The sequence below is a fragment of the Suncus etruscus genome, chromosome 4, assembly GCF_024139225.1.
Source record: "Suncus etruscus isolate mSunEtr1 chromosome 4, mSunEtr1.pri.cur, whole genome shotgun sequence".
Taxonomy (NCBI): domain Eukaryota; kingdom Metazoa; phylum Chordata; class Mammalia; order Eulipotyphla; family Soricidae; genus Suncus; species Suncus etruscus.
This window is the reverse complement of record NC_064851.1, coordinates 141,140,307-141,156,194: the sequence shown is the minus strand read 5'-3', so window position 1 is coordinate 141,156,194 and position 15,888 is coordinate 141,140,307. Positions and strand designations below refer to the sequence as shown.

General features: G+C 38.0%; 1 pseudogene; it reads left to right on the top strand.

The window, feature by feature from the left end:
• The first annotated feature begins 1,529 nt into the window (after positions 1-1,529).
• LOC126006818 (ubiquitin carboxyl-terminal hydrolase 15-like) lies at positions 1,530-4,428 on the top strand (annotated as a pseudogene).
• Positions 4,429-15,888: the final 11,460 nt, after the last annotated feature.

Sequence of the window (15,888 nt, the reverse complement as noted above, 5' to 3'; positions counted from 1 at the left end):
AAATCAGCTCATCTGACACCTTGATGATAGCCCAAGGAGACCTGCATCTCACTTCTGATCCACACAATGGGAGAGAATCAATATGTCTTTATATAAGCCACTAAATCCATGGAGATTGTGACAACAACCATACGAACTAGCACAAGCCAGGCCAGTACACATCTCTAACATGGACTTGGAGGATTTTATTTGTTTGTTTTAAAGGCGCCTTGATTTATAAAGTTATTTATAGTTGAGTTTCAGACATACAACACCAATTTCTCTCTACCAATGTCTCTATTTTCCTTTCACCCCCAGATTTCCTCCTTGACAAGGGTATTTTTAAGTTCAGTTGTAGTTAGGATCTTGTACTTTCAGCTCTGTTAGTTCTGTGGTTCAGACAAGTACCTAATACCAATAACCAATGAGTCTAATGTCCCTGCCCCTGAATTCTCAATTTTTTCCTTTTCTGTCTTCAGTTCTATTATCTAGGGAGATGGGTAATCTAGGTATCCCTTCTGTAAGTGAGATTATCTTATATTGTCCTTCTTCTGACTTATTTCATTTAATACAATAAGTGAAGTAAATGTACTTAAGCCAGTACATCCAAGTTGCAGAAATTTGCATGAGTTCATCCATCCTTGTAGCTGTATAGTATTCCATTGTGTTAAGATACAAAACCTTTATTATCCACTCATGTGTGGTTGGAAACCAAGGTTGAATCTATCTCCTAGCTATTGTGCTAAGTTCTGCAATGAATAATGGTGCAAATATGTCATTTTAAATGAATGTTTTGCATCCTGGGGGTAGATGTCCAGAAATAAAATTGCTGGGTCACTAGCCACTCATTTTATTTTTCTGAGAAATCTCCTGATGTTTTCCATAGGGGTTGAATCAGACAGCATTCTACTGGCTGTGGATGAGCATCCCCTTTTCATCATATTCACACAAACACATTGTTATTATTATTTTTATTTTTTTATTTTGGGCCACATGCAGTGATGCTCAGTGGTTACTCCTGGCTCTACGCTCAGAAATAGCTCCTGACTTGGGAGACCATCTGGGACACAGGATATCAAACCCAAGTCCCTCCTGAGTCAGCCACGTGCAAGGCAAATACCCTCCTGCTGCACCATCGCTCTGCCCCTTGTTTGTTTGAGATTTTTTTTTTTTTTGGTTTTTGGGTCACACCTGGAGCTGCTCAGAGGTTATTCCTGGCTTTGCTCTCAGAAATTATTCCCATCTACAAACATGTTTGTAATCTTGGTGCTTAAAGAAATTATTATTAAAAAATAAATAAATAATTTAAAACGAATAAAATAAAAAGAAATTACTCCTGACAGGGAAGAAGATGGAGGATGATGGAATAGTTTCGGTGTTCTGACATCACAATGCTGCTCAAGATCATGTACCAGAAAGGGAAAAGGGGACACCTGGTACCTTGTTGATAGTCTCTTGTTCAACCACTGTAAAAATATGTTGGTTTTGACAGTTGGTACAAATACCAGATGGGAGATCAAAATTGATATCCTGGGCTGATCGAGATAACTCTGGACTTCTCAAAGATGGCAATGCCAGTCGCTTAAAGAACATCTTATTGATAAATTGGATTATATATTATTACTAACCCAGGGCTGGAATCAGCTTGTCAGCTAGTACACATTGATAGAAGGTCAAGAACCAATAGTATGATGAACAGGGTATGTTTATAAAGCACTGCAAAGTTGAAGTATATCTCACAGAATTGAAGCTTTGTGAATATGGCGACATGAATAACTAGAAGATTTTGCAAAGATGACACAATAAATACAATTGAAAGGAAATAAGAAAAATCTTCAATATTCCAGATGAAAAGGAGACTAGATTGTGAAACAAAAACATGAGTAGTACATTTGATACACTGAATGAACCAGACAGCACTATTTAGGAAGCTGATTTATTCCAAGGACAAGTGTTAGTGAAAGAACAGAAAAATGAAAACAGAACTAGGCCAACAGGTCCTTCTACTCCTAAGACCCCAGGTGCATCCAATTTTTCAATTTTACCAAAGATTTCTTCATCTATATCAAATAATTATAACATCAACAATAGAAATGTGAAAAACTCAAATTATTGTCATCCATCATATACTGCTTATTAGAACTCTGATTATTCAGAACCTGGAAAAAATAATGAACAACCAGATCTCTGTGGCGTAAGTAACTTGGGAAATACTTGTTTCATGAACTCAGCTATTCTCCACTTACTGAATATTTCCTCAATTAGTATCAAGAAGAGCTGAATTTTGACAATCCCTTAGGAAAGAGAGGTGAAATCACTAAATCTTATGCTGAATTTGATTATGCAAATGTGGTCTGGAAAATTTAGCTAAGTCACACTGATTCTTTAAGACACAAGTAGGACATTTTGCGCCTAATTCTCTGGATACCAACAGCAGGACTGTCAAGAATTGTTAGCTTTCCTATTAGATGGTCTTCGTGAGGATTTGAATAGGATTTGGAAAAAAAAAAAACATACGTACTATTAAAGGATGCTGAGGGAAGGCCAGATAAATTGGTTGTTGAAGAAGCCTGAGAAATTCATAAAAAGAAATGATTCTATCATAGTAGACATATTTCATGGCCTTTTCAAATCAACTTTAGTATGTCCTGAGTGTGCAAAGATTTTAGTAACATTTGATCCCTTTTGTTACTTGATACTTCCATTACCAATGAAGAAAGAATGTACCCTAGAAAAGTTTACTTAGTTAGAATGGATCCACTTACTAAGCCTACGCAGTACAAAGTGGTTGTTTCCAAAATTGTAAACATACAAGATCTTTGTACAGCATTGTCTACTTTGTCATGCCTACCTGCAGATACGATGATAGTTATTGAGGTCAGAGCTATAGCTCAGCAGTATGGCATTTGCCTTGCACATGACCAATCCTGGTTTGTTCCCTGCCATCCCATTTGGTCCCAGAACTTGCCAGAAGGGATTTGTGAGCACAGAGCCAGGAGTAACTTTTGAGCACCACAGGACATGGCCTAATAATAATAATAATAATAATAATAATAGTTACTGATACATACAATCATAAATTTCACAGAATATTTGGGGTGGATAAAAATCTTAGCAATATTATGGAACAAGATGATATTTATATGTTTGAAATTAACATCAATAGGACAGAAGATTCAGAGCATGTGATTATTCCTGTTTGCCTTAAAGAAAACTTTAGACATTCAAGTTACACACACCATATTTGTTCTTCACTTTTTGGTCTTGTGGCTGTACCATGAAATAATACTAAAGATAAACTCTATAATCTACTTTTTTAAAATAATTTATAATTCTATAACCTACTTTTGAGAATGTGTCTCTATGTCAAAATATCCACTGAAACTGAGGAAACTAAGGATCCCAACACTGCTGTAAGGACCAAAACATTAATGGGAATGGCCCAAAGGCCATACATTCAAGAAGGCTCACCAAATGAGCCTGATGATGAATTCAGCCAAGATCAAGAACTTTTCTCTGAGAACGAAACAGTCAACCTGAAGATTCAGTTGGAGGAGATCACGATTCTGAAAATGGATTATGTAACTGAGACTTGAAACAGTCAACTCATAGGACACACACACAAAAAAGGTTGTTTACATTCCAGTTCAACAACTTAGGCAATATTGATATCAACTACATCAAAGATGACACCAGGCATATAAGATTTGATGATATGCAACTTAGGGTAGATAAAATATCTTTTCTTGCTTTGGATGGGGATCCTGATTTGAAAAAAAAAAAGATACTTTGATGAAAATGCTGCTGAGGATTTTGAGAAACATGAAAGTGTGAAATATAAACCTCAAAAAAAATTTTTTGTGAAATTGAAAGGTTGATTTAAGCTTTTTACAACAAATAAAATATTAAGTGCTGAAGATCCTTGGTATTGTCCAAAGTGTAAAGAACATCAGCAATAACCAAAAAAATTAGATTTATGGTCACTGCTTCCAGTTCATGTGGTACATCTCAAGCGATTTTCTTACAATCAATTCATAAGAAATAAATTGGATACCGTAGTTCATTTTCCTATAAGTAACTTGGATATGTCAGATTCCTAATTAATACAAATGCAGGTCCTTGCTGCTATAATTTTTTTGTTGTTTCCAACCACTAAAGTGGGAATGGAGGAGGACATTATACTGCAGTTGCAAAAAATAAAGATGATAGGAAATGGCACTGCTTTGTGACAGTAGTGTCTCAACAGTATCTGAAGATCAAATTGTGTCCAAAGCAGCATACTAGCTCTTCTATTAGAGACAAGATACTTTCTGTAGAACTGGCTTTTTCCTTCTTGACCAAGAAACTAAAGGTGCTTCAGCTGCCACAGGCATCCTATTAGAAAGTGATGAATATAGCAATAATAATGACAATGATATAGAAAATGAAACCTATATGCACACTAATTGAAGTCCTAGAAGTCATAAAGGGGAGACTTTCCTGCTGGTGGTATCTATAGAGATGATGAAGTTACCCACCACATTAAATAAAAGTCTGAGATAAAAAGTTTCAGATAACTGAACGTAAATCCTTTATCAGATTTTTAATTTGTGCAGTACTTAAAGAGTAATGCAATGAAAACTTTAATAGACATAGGTCTCTTAATACATTTACAGTCTTGTGTTTACAAGCTAAATATATGTAGAAAATCACAAACAAATCCCTTTTAAGTTTGCTGCTGTTTTGATTAATTATGTTTTCTTTAATTTTTAGATTTGCATTAACCAATAACATGTTACATTTGAGGATGTTGGTCATTTATTTTGCTCTGATATATTGCAAGAAAACTCTGCTTAGTTTTTGGATCATATGCATCAGTACCACATGTACTATTAGGATATTTAGCTAAAGTATCAGTGTGGCATAAATACTGCAATAGTATTCTTGAAAAACCAAAATTTCAAGCTTATCTCTTGCAATTAATGTAGGCCTATTTTAAAAAATAAATCATATTGGAAGTCTTAAAAAAAACTTTTTTTTTTTTTTTGTTTTTGGGCCACACCCAGTAACGCTCAGGGGTTACTCCTGGCTATGTGCTCAGAAGTTGCTCCTGGCTTGGGGGACCATATGGGACACCGGGGGATCGAACCGCGGTCCGTCCAAGGCTAGCGCAGGCAAGGCAGGCAGGCACCTTACCTTTAGCGCCACCGCCCGGCCCAAAAAAAACTTAATTCCTTTTATAGTACTACAACTCTAGAATATTATGTTTATCTATTATTGTAGAAAACAGGTTCTAGATTTCACTTTCCATATAAAGTCATTTTTAGTTCAATGTAAGTCTGCTATTATTGATGTTCTTTTAGTTGCAAGTGGAATCTGTTTCTTAGCCATTTAAAATTTTTAATTTGCATTAAAATTCATATCTTTTAATCCAGTGTTGATCCAAAATTAAAATTTTTGCTGTCTGGGCCTGGAGAGATAGCACAGCGGCATTTGCCTTGCAAGCAGCCAATCCAGGACCAAAGGTGGTTGGTTCGAATCCCGGTGCCTGCCAAGAGCTATTTCTGAGCAGACAGTCAGGAGTAACCCCTGACACTGCCAGTGTGGCCCAAAAACCAAAAAAAAAAAAAATTTTTGCTGTCTGTTTTTCTCTAACCCATTTTTTTTAATTTGGCAGTTTTAACCTATAAAGTATTGTGATATAAGAAAATATTTCATTGTACTCTCTATCCATAGTAATAATTACGTCAAACTTTGAGTTTTTTTTTATATTCTAGCCTTTCAATAATTAAGGGACAATTGGCTTTAGAGGTGAGTGTTTAAAGATAGGTCTTTTGCGGAATTTTTGATGGAATTCACATAGCCTTACAGCTTTTCTTAGAAGGTAATTTGTTATAAAAGAAGGGGCACCTGCATGTTTCATAGTCTGAATTTGTACAGTTTATAAAGCATAAAACCTTGAATTTGATTTTAGTTCACCACATTCAAGGATCCAGGATGCCAAAAATAAGCATGAACATTTGAAATGTCTCTCATTTGCTGCTTTTCCCTTTGATATAGTTAAAAGAATGTATTGTTTATTGGCATACAGTACTGCCTTTAATAGAAAATACAAATACTAGGGTACATTTCACATTTTGACTACCTGAGAAATTGTTTTGTGTCCCACTGTTATTAAAGCAAAAAGTATAATGTTCTTCACTTGAACTAATCAAATACAATAGATTATAAATTGTGTATTGTAAATAAAATTTCACTCTGTGAGTGCATATTTTGGTAAATTATTTATGTTAGCATTTAAAAGTAAAAAGAACTTCATTTGACTAGGATAAGTAAGATATGTTAATCATGACTCTGTTTTATACCTTAATATTAAATATTGGTTTTTCATATTAAAAGCTGCTTTAGGTTTTCTTTCTTTCCTCTCTTTTTCTTTTTCTAAATGTAAACTAACCTCCTGCATGACAGAGGTTGAAATTTTGTCTGCACTTGAGTTCACTTAAGTTTACATTTGAATTGTACATGTTTATTTATACAGATTTTAATAAAGCTCTACAAGGCCTAAAAATAAGAAAGAAAGAAATTACTGGGCCGGAGCGGTAGCACAGTGGTAGGATGTTTATCTTGCATGTGGCCAACCCAAGATTGACAAGGTTTCATCATCCCCCAGCATGCCATATGGTCCCCTGAGCCTGTCAGGAGTGATTTCTGAGTGCAGAGCCAGGAGTAACCCCTGAGTTGCCACCAGGTGTGGCCAAAAAAAAAAAAAGAGAGAAAAGAAAGAAATTACTCCTGGCAGTGCTCAGGGAACTATAAGAGTTTCTGGGGATTGATCCTTGTTCAGCCACATGCAAGGTAAATGAACTATTTCTGCACTCTCTCTCCAGCCCGTTTCCACTATTTTTAATATGTGCCATTGTCACTGGAGTGATAAATATAAATATATATACACACAATATATCATTGTCATATTGATTTGGAGTTCCCTAATAAGTGATGGTGAGGATTTTTCCTACCGCCATTGGCCACTGGTCTGTTATCTTTAGAAAAGTGTCCTTTTCTGTTCTTGCTGGCATGAGATTTGGGGAGACCTCAGGCCGAAGGCCTTCTCCCTAGGTTGGGGAGTGCTGGGAGATGCTGGGTTGCACTGGGTTGCGCTGGGGCAGTTACTGGCTATTTTCCCCCCTCTGGTCTTCATTTTCAAAACCGCGAGGGGGCAGAGTTTATATTAATAGTATTCCCTATAATTAATGTACGTTTTGCATATACAGAATGTCCATCTTGTATTATTCTCTTGCCCACTGCCCTACAAGCTCTTTTCTAGTCCTTTACTCCCTTACCCCAACCATCATTACCCCACATTTACCCTTTTTACCTTGAATATCTTATATGTATTTCCTTAATAACTATAAATCTTTTTTATTAATCTCTTTATTAAACACCTTGATTACAAATATGATTGTAGGTGGGTTTCAGTCATGCAAAGAATACCCCCCTTCACCAGTGCAACATTCTCACTACCAATGTCCCAAATCTCCCTCCTCCCCACCCCTGATAGTTCTCAGTGTAGTTATTTCTCTAGCTATAAATCTTACAAAATATTCTCTTATACAGTGACAATTTTCCCCACTGTTTTGTCTGTTCTTCTCTTTGTGATCTGTTCAATAAGGAATTCTGGTAGAAGAGTCCCTCAGTTTAAAGCTTATGTTAGAACCAAGTCACGGGGATCGTAGGACTTGTTCTAGAGGCCCCTATATGCACCAATAATACCATGTGGCATTGTTTCTCTTTTATATAGGCATAGTAAAATGGGAAAATACTATACATACAAACAAGTTCTTTTCTAATAGAGATGGGAAAACACAAATCTTGTAATGCAATGGGACCTTACACCCTGAACATTGTCATAATGACATGGCTCAGGCCTCAGAAGAATGGGCATTCTCCATTCACCCATGAACCAGGGGTGCCATCTATAAAACAACCAGTTGTCTATAATATCACCTGGAAGCAATCCTCTACCAGGGAAGACTCTACCACTGCTCTGGCATTGACCTGCTCAAAAGAAACTTCCCTTAACAACCAGAAGACTTTACAATAACAATGACCTGCTTTTAGGACAGGGCTTTCTGCGTGGCCCTCTAATTGTGAGGTGAAACTAGAGGACGCTCCACATCATCCTGACTTCAATGTAGGATATGCACAGATTCCAGGATCTTTAACTATGGAGGCCTGACACCAACAACAGCGGCTGTGTGAAAAATAAAAGTGTATTGGCACTACAGACAATGACTTGTGTTGGACAACCTAGTATGCCTGGAGCCTAGAGTTGGTCTGATGCCAGAAAACTTCAGGGGTAAGGTCTCCTTGTATTTATGCCAAGTCTTTTCCTTTCCATGTCCCCCATGTTTTGCTGGGCCTATGCAGACAATTGACACTCTAACATAATTTTGCTGTGATCTTACTCTTATTCTTAAAAAGGGAGAGAGAGAAAGAGAGAAGAAAATAACAACTTTGCCTTTGTTCTTCCTAAAACAAATGTATTATGATTAGTTGTGTCAACTATGTGATATACTTTCTTTAAATAAATTAAAAAAGAAAAGTCAAAAGCAGACTAATAATGTAGTATTAAACTTCAGATCAGGAAGTCTCAAGGTTTATCACTTAAACTTTTGAGGTTAACTTAAATTAATATGCATGTGCATGGAACTGTAAAAAATAAATACTATCAATGAGAATGTATGAGGGAAATAGAAAGCCTATCTGGAGTACAGGTGGGGGTAAGGTGGGGAGGAGGGAGATTTGGGACACTGGAGATGGGAATGTTGCACTGGTGATGGGGTGGTGTTCTTTACATTGCTGAACCCTAAACACAATCATGTATGTAACCAAGTTCTTTAAATAAAATATATATTTAAAAATACTATGTCTTCAATGTTAAAGGAGTTACATAAATTTTGTGGCTTTAGATTGCTTTGTGTACTAATAAGAAATGTTATAATGGGGCTGGCGAGGTGGTGCTAGAGATAAGGTATCTGCCTTGCAAGCGCTAGCCAAGGAAGGACCGACATTAGATCTCCCGGCATCCCATATGGTCCTCCCAAGCCAGGGGCAATTTCTGAGCGCTTAGTCAGGAGTAACCCCTGAGCATCAAATGGGTGTGGCCCGAAAACAAAAACAAACAAACAAACAAACAGAAATGTTATAATGTACCACAATCTGGGGACTTGAGGGACAAAGTAATTGTGCATGTGTTTTGTTTTATTTATTTATTTTTGGCTGAAAGTTTAAAATTAAGGTGTCAGCAAGAGGATTTATTCTGATAATTCTATTTATGGGTGACTGTCTTCCCACTGTAACTTTACCTTGTACTCTTTCGTTGCATTTTTTGTCTTCATAAAATAAAAAATTTTTTTTAAAAAAAGGAAAGTGTCTGTTAATTTTCTGCCTCCATTTTTAATAAGGTTTTATTGTTGTTGTTATTGATGTTTGAGTTCTTTATATATCTTGAATATTAAACCTTTGTCTAATATGTTGAGTACAAATATTTTACTCCATTCAGTTGGATGTCTTTTAGTTTTTAGCATGTTTCTTTTGCTGTGCAGAAACTCTTTAATTTGGTGCAATTTTTTATTTTTATTGCTTTGTTTTTGTTTTGTTTTTATTGTTTATCTTTATTGTTGAGGATAAAATTATTGCTTTGAAAACACCTTTGAGGTCCAAATCTCTATGTGTTCTCAATGTTCTTTCTACATTCTGGTACAATATCATTGTCTTGGACTGACTTTGAATTGATTTCAGTGTCAGATATGAGATACCACTCTAGCCTCATTTTTTCACATTTAGTTATCTAGTTTTCTCAAGACTATTTGTTAAATAGGCTATCTTTACTTCACTGCATGTACCCAGTTCTCTTGTTGAATATTCAACATATATCTATTTATTTATCATTTGGGTTCTCAATTCAAACCCATTGGTCAAAGACCCTATTCTTATTCCAGTACCGTGCTATTCTACTTACTATATCTTTATTGCATAACTTCAAACTAGATAATGAGATGCTTCCCAATTGCTTATTTTCAGCATGACTTTAGCTGATTGAGGTGTTTTATGGTTCCATACAAACTGTTATTAACTGTACCAAGTTCTTGCAGAGTTTCACCTAAATTTGGATGGGGGCTGTGTTTAATCTAATAAAAAATTTAGATAAGATGGTTTTTTTAGCAATATTTATTCTCCCAGTCCATAAACATGAATTTCTTTTTATTTTCTAAAGTTATTTTATATTTTTTTCTTAAGTTACATAGTTTTCAAGTTACAGATATCTCGTTTATTTTGTTCATTTGATTCCTAACTATGTAGTTAATGTTTTGGATACTATTTTGAATAGAGTTAATTCTTTCTCTTTCTCAACTAATTCAATATTGCATATAGGAGTGCAAAAGCTTCTCTATTCTTTTAAATTACAAAGTTAAAAAGTCATTCATGATTAAGTTTCAGGTATAAAATGTCTCTTCACCAATGTCATTTTCCTCCACCAATGTTCCCAGTTTCCCTTCTATCCCCCCCCCCCACCTCTATTCCAGGTACTTTTTTCTTATTTATTTCTTTTTCTCTTTTCCTTTCATTGTTTGGACCATTAATGGCTGTGTTCAGTGCTTATTTCTTAGTCTTTATTCTGTGATTATTCTTGGCAGGCTCATGGAACCATATAGGATTTTAGGGATCAAGTCCAGGCTGGCTGCATGGAAGGCAAGAGACCTACCTACTGAAGTATAGTCTGGCCCTTTATTATTTCTATCCCTTAGGTCATGTGTCTATATCATGGGGTAAATCACCCCCCACACTTCTATATTCCCTGAAGTAAATGCCTGCATTTTTCATTCTGAGAAGCCCCAAACATATCTTCTCTCCGTCATCTTCTGTCCCTGCCAGTCTCAGTACATTCTTCATCTGTGGGCCTTGGGCACCACCTTCAGAGAGATCTAAGATTGTTCCTGAAACCTGGTGCCAAATATTCATTCAGTTTCAGGAGCTGGCCTGAGAGAAGGTGGCTGGCACAGCCTGTCTCTCAGGAAGGAACCTTTGAAGCAAGTGGAAAGAGACCCTGCCCTGTCCTTGGGAAGCCGGGAGGGATGTTTATCAGTGAGAGCCAGCTTCTGATGTGGTCCCTGGCTAAAAGAAAGGAACTGCTCCTTCCCCCACTGCCTGCTTTGCCTGCTTCAGGGTGTGTTCCTGAGAAGACAATGGCATGAATTGGGGTCAGGAACAATCACAGAAGAGTAGCTTCTGCCCTCTTGTTCCTGGAGGTCATCCAGGGTCAGAGCAGAGTGGCCTCAATTTCTAGGCAAATGTTGACAGTCCCTGGTCTATGGACAGCCAAGTAGAGGATAGAACAGAAGTGGAATAAAAACATTCCCTGGAAAGAGACAGAGTTAAGGCCTCAAGTGGGGAGAAGCAGGGAAAAATGCAAAATTGTTAGCTCTGGGTTAACCTATCACACTGTAACAATGACTCTAGAGCCCCAATTTGTCTTTGAGAAAGAAGAGCTGGCATGTAGTCAGAAAAAGGGTAAAAAGCAAGAAGAGGAAGTTAGACACCCTGGGCAAACACTTTTTTATGTTCCAATGCCAGTCCCACTAGTTCCAGCCCAGAAGTAAGAATAGGCTGTGATGGTTTTCTACATCCACCAGCAACAGATCATCAGCTCCAACTTAGTGGAGAAGAAGCCAAAAATCTGTTTTCCTTCCCGATAGTCCTGCATAGAACCTTCACAGTCCAGAAAGTTTACTAAGATTCCTGACTCAACTGATCTGCTCATGGTTTTTCTTTTTTGATTGCTCAAGAGGACTGCAATGTGGTGCTGGGAATGGAACCAGGCTTTTTTCAGGCGGGGCTTGTGCCCAGGCCTTGAGTTATCTTTCCAGCCCTGATTTTGCTTTTTTTTTTTTTTTTTTTTTTTTAAGTACAGAATCACCATGAATTACAAAGTTATTCATGATTTCACTTCAGGAATATTTAGATATTGTTCTCAGAAGGAGGATTATCACGTGTTACACTGATAAGAAAGATACTACCCTTGATGTTAGCCAAAAGATAAGAAGCAATGTGCTGAACATTTTTTGCTTTTATTTGTTTTTGTTTTACATACACACCCAGCAGTTCTCAGGCTTTACTCCTGACTCTGCACTCAAGGATCAATCCTGGTGGAACTCTGGAGAACATTCTGCTAATTTTTTTGAAGGAAAGAGAAAGGATTGAACCATACCCACTGGTGCTCTGGGCTGTTACTAACTGAGGCTCAGGGCTTGGGACAGTACAGAGACTATATACCAGGGGTGGCAAACAAGTTCGACACAAAGAGCCAAAATTTTAAAACTGTGAGAGTCAGAGAGTCACACCACACTCAGTGACCTTCCAAAACAGACAAACACTCACACAAAAGCATATAATTTTAACAATAATATATTAAACACATATTGCATTTTACCATTTTGAGTGAGGGTAAAAATCCTGTTCCCCATCCCTGCACAGTGCCAGGGACTCAAACCAAGTCCCTGCTTACAAGGCATATACCTTAACTCTTGTCCTATCTCTCCAACTTCTCATTCTGCTCATGTTAAAATAAGTGTGGCTACCACCACTACCATTCTCTAATGCCCTACTTTATAAAGGAGAAAGCCCAGCCCCACAGAGGTAAAATCCAAGATGTTAGTACGGGTGACTGCTCTCCATCCATCATCTTCCAAATTCCAGTCTTTGTGTGTTTTCTTCCTGTTAATAATAGACCTGCTCTGGCATCATGAGGAAACAAGGGCTACTCAGCTAAAGGCCCCCTTGCAGAGAGGGGTGACTGTGGGCCTCCATTCTCACTGAATGAGGACATGGGCAGTATTATGGTGCTTACAAAGGAAATCTTGACCCTGCACCCTTTCTGCTCTCCCTGAAGACAACTGGTAAGCCAGTGTCTACCATATGAACAGGTCTTAGGAAAGGACCCTATAGCAAAAGAACTCAGGTCTCTGGATGGCTTCAGAAAACAGGACCATCTGCCTTGTTTGGGATCTTCATAATGCAGAAATAAGTTGGCTGTGTTGTTGAGGTCTTCTGTATTAATTTCAGCTGCATTAATGTGTCTATCACTCAGCAAGTTATCCCCAAATATGGCAGCTGAAAACAATATAGGTTTGTTGTCTCATTATGTCTTTGGATCAGGGAAGGAGTAAAAAATATGTGTGGGGTTTAGTCTCAGAATTTCTCAAGAGATGCCAGACAGTGTGGTCAGGATCCTCAGTCATTTGGGGGATTGACTCAAGATCAAATATCTACCACCAAGCTCATTGTTTGTTGTTGGTGGTGGTGGTGATGGCCAGGGGATAGAAGTATCACACCTGGTTGTGTTCAGGGATTACTCCTGGCTCTTCACTCAGGAATTACTCCTTGCAGTTCTTGGGAGATCATATAGGTAACTGGGAATTGAACCTAGGTCAAGTGTGTGCAAGGCAAATGGCCTACCCAATTTACTATCTCTCTAGTCCCACTCCCAACTCATTTACACGGCTGCAATCACAGCCCTCCTCTCCTGGCCAGGCAGTTTCTCTACAGGTAAAGGTAATGTTCACCTTTGTGCCATGGTTTACTGGCAAGTAACCAGGGTGGAGCAGCAAGGAGAGGGAACAAGGGAAAGAAGGAGAATGCCAAAGGGAATCTGAAAACACAGGACATTTTTATGACTCAGTCTTTGAAGTCAAGTCTCCACTCCATTCTATTTGGGAGTGGAGGGGTTTTCCCAAGATCCAGCCTAGTTTCACAGAAGTAAGGACTAGATACTACCTCTTAAAAGAAGATCTCAATAATATGTGTAGATAATTTTAACAAGACAATGCCTGCATCTTTTTGTATTTCTTAGCTCTAGTGGCACCAGGTCCATCAGAGCTTCTGAACTATGATACTTCCTGTTGTTCAATGATAGGGGTTCCCAGCCCCAATATGGTTCCCCAGCACTGCCAGGATACAAATTGGGAGTAAGATCTGATCAGAGCTGGATGCAAAACAAAAGAATAAAAATTTTAATATTGTTCAATACAATAGTAACAATAATTTTTTATTGGAGAGGCCAGAGAAATAGTATAGTATGTAGTGCATTTTGCTTACATGTGGTTGACCCTGGTCCAAACCTCTGGACAAATATCTAGCTGACTTTGGTCCATATGGTTCTCCAAGACTGCCAGGAGTGATCCCTGAATGTAGAGCCAGGAGTAATCCCTGAGCACTGCCAGGTATAGTCCAAAAATAAAAATAATTAAATTACCATTGGGGGCTTTTCATGAACCTGGAGTTAATCAATTTTTTAAAACATTTATTACTGCTTCTGCTTCTCTGTGAAGTGCCCTAACTTCACACTGGATAAATCTGGGGTTGAACATGGTTTCTGCTATTCCAGAGTACACAGCCTTGTGTCTGGACTCATGTACTGGTGCTGGAGAAAAATCATATTTGTGCAGATAGAACAGGTTTGACTGAAACTCTAACAGATAGTTAACTAGGGATGTATTATTTTTTGTAAGACCTAGTTTTCTAAGACTAGCATATTATTTTAGAGAAATATTGACAATATTAATCCCTGGAGGGCTAATGATAAGTGAAAACATGTGAAGCATAGGGAGGATGTGGTAGGCAAGCAATGGACCATAAAAATGGTCCTCTTCCCTCCTCTGCTTTGTTCTCAAATCTCTACTCTCACACATGAGATGGATCAACTCTGGCCTAGAATATTGACTTTATTCCAGAAATTCAAAGCAGAGTCTGAAAGAGTGAATTGAGCAGGAGAGTACACACTGTGCATGCAGGAGACCTGGGTTCCTAGCACAGCACGTGATCTGAGCACTGTTGGGAGCAACCCCAAAAGTAATACAGTTGAGCAGAGAGAAAGTGCCAGTTGTAAGGTGCATATCTTGTATACAGTTGACCCCTAGTTTATTCTTCAACATTGCTAATGGTCCCCCAAACATCTACACAGATCACTTCTAAGCACAGAGCCAGGAATAACTCCTGAGCACATCTGGATATGAGCCCCCTTCAAAAAATAAGGCCAGAGCTTAAAGATGGTCAGTTTCTGCAGGAGCACAAGGAAACTAGGTTATCCTGAAATTTCTTAATTCTTTCATTATAATTTATCTTATAAGATAGTTAGGAAGAACATCAAGAGTGCCCGAGATAAACTCTGGTCTTCATTCTCTGTCTGATTTAGTTTCTGGGGGAAAAGGCCACATTTATGTCTTGTTCTTCTATTTCCCATGTGGGTTTGGAGCTTTCAAGAGGTGAGAAATGTGGGTGGGAACAGAATTGCTGCTTGTTTTTCCTGGAGAAACATAGACCAAGACTTGGGGATTTCTGAAAAGACTTTGAAGGTCTTTGGCTAAGAGTTGCATCAATTCCCTAAAAGCCTTCTGAACTCAGGAACATCTTGACTGAGGAAAGGCAGATCTTTCTAGGATAATATGAGTGAGAAACCTCATATATCCAAATATAAAACAAATTCACAATCTCAAAGTAGTTTAAACTCCTCTCTGAAAATTCTATCCTTAAGAAATAAAAAGGTGGGGCTGGTGAGGTGGCGCTAGAGGTAAGGTGTCTGCCTTGCAAGCGCTAGCCAAGGAAGGACCACAGTTCAATATCCCAGCGTCCCATATGGTCCCCCAACGCCAAGGGCAATTTCTGAGCTATTAGCCAGGAGTAATCCCTGAGCATCAAATGGGTGTGGCCACAAAAAAAAAAAAAAAGAAAAAAGAAAAGAAAGAAAAAGGTGGGAGCCGGAGCAATAGCACAGTGGTAGGGCATTTGCCTTGCATGTAGCCAATCTAGGATGGACCTTAGTTTGATTCACAGAATCCCTTATGTTTCCCCAGGCCAGGAGCTATATCTGAGCAT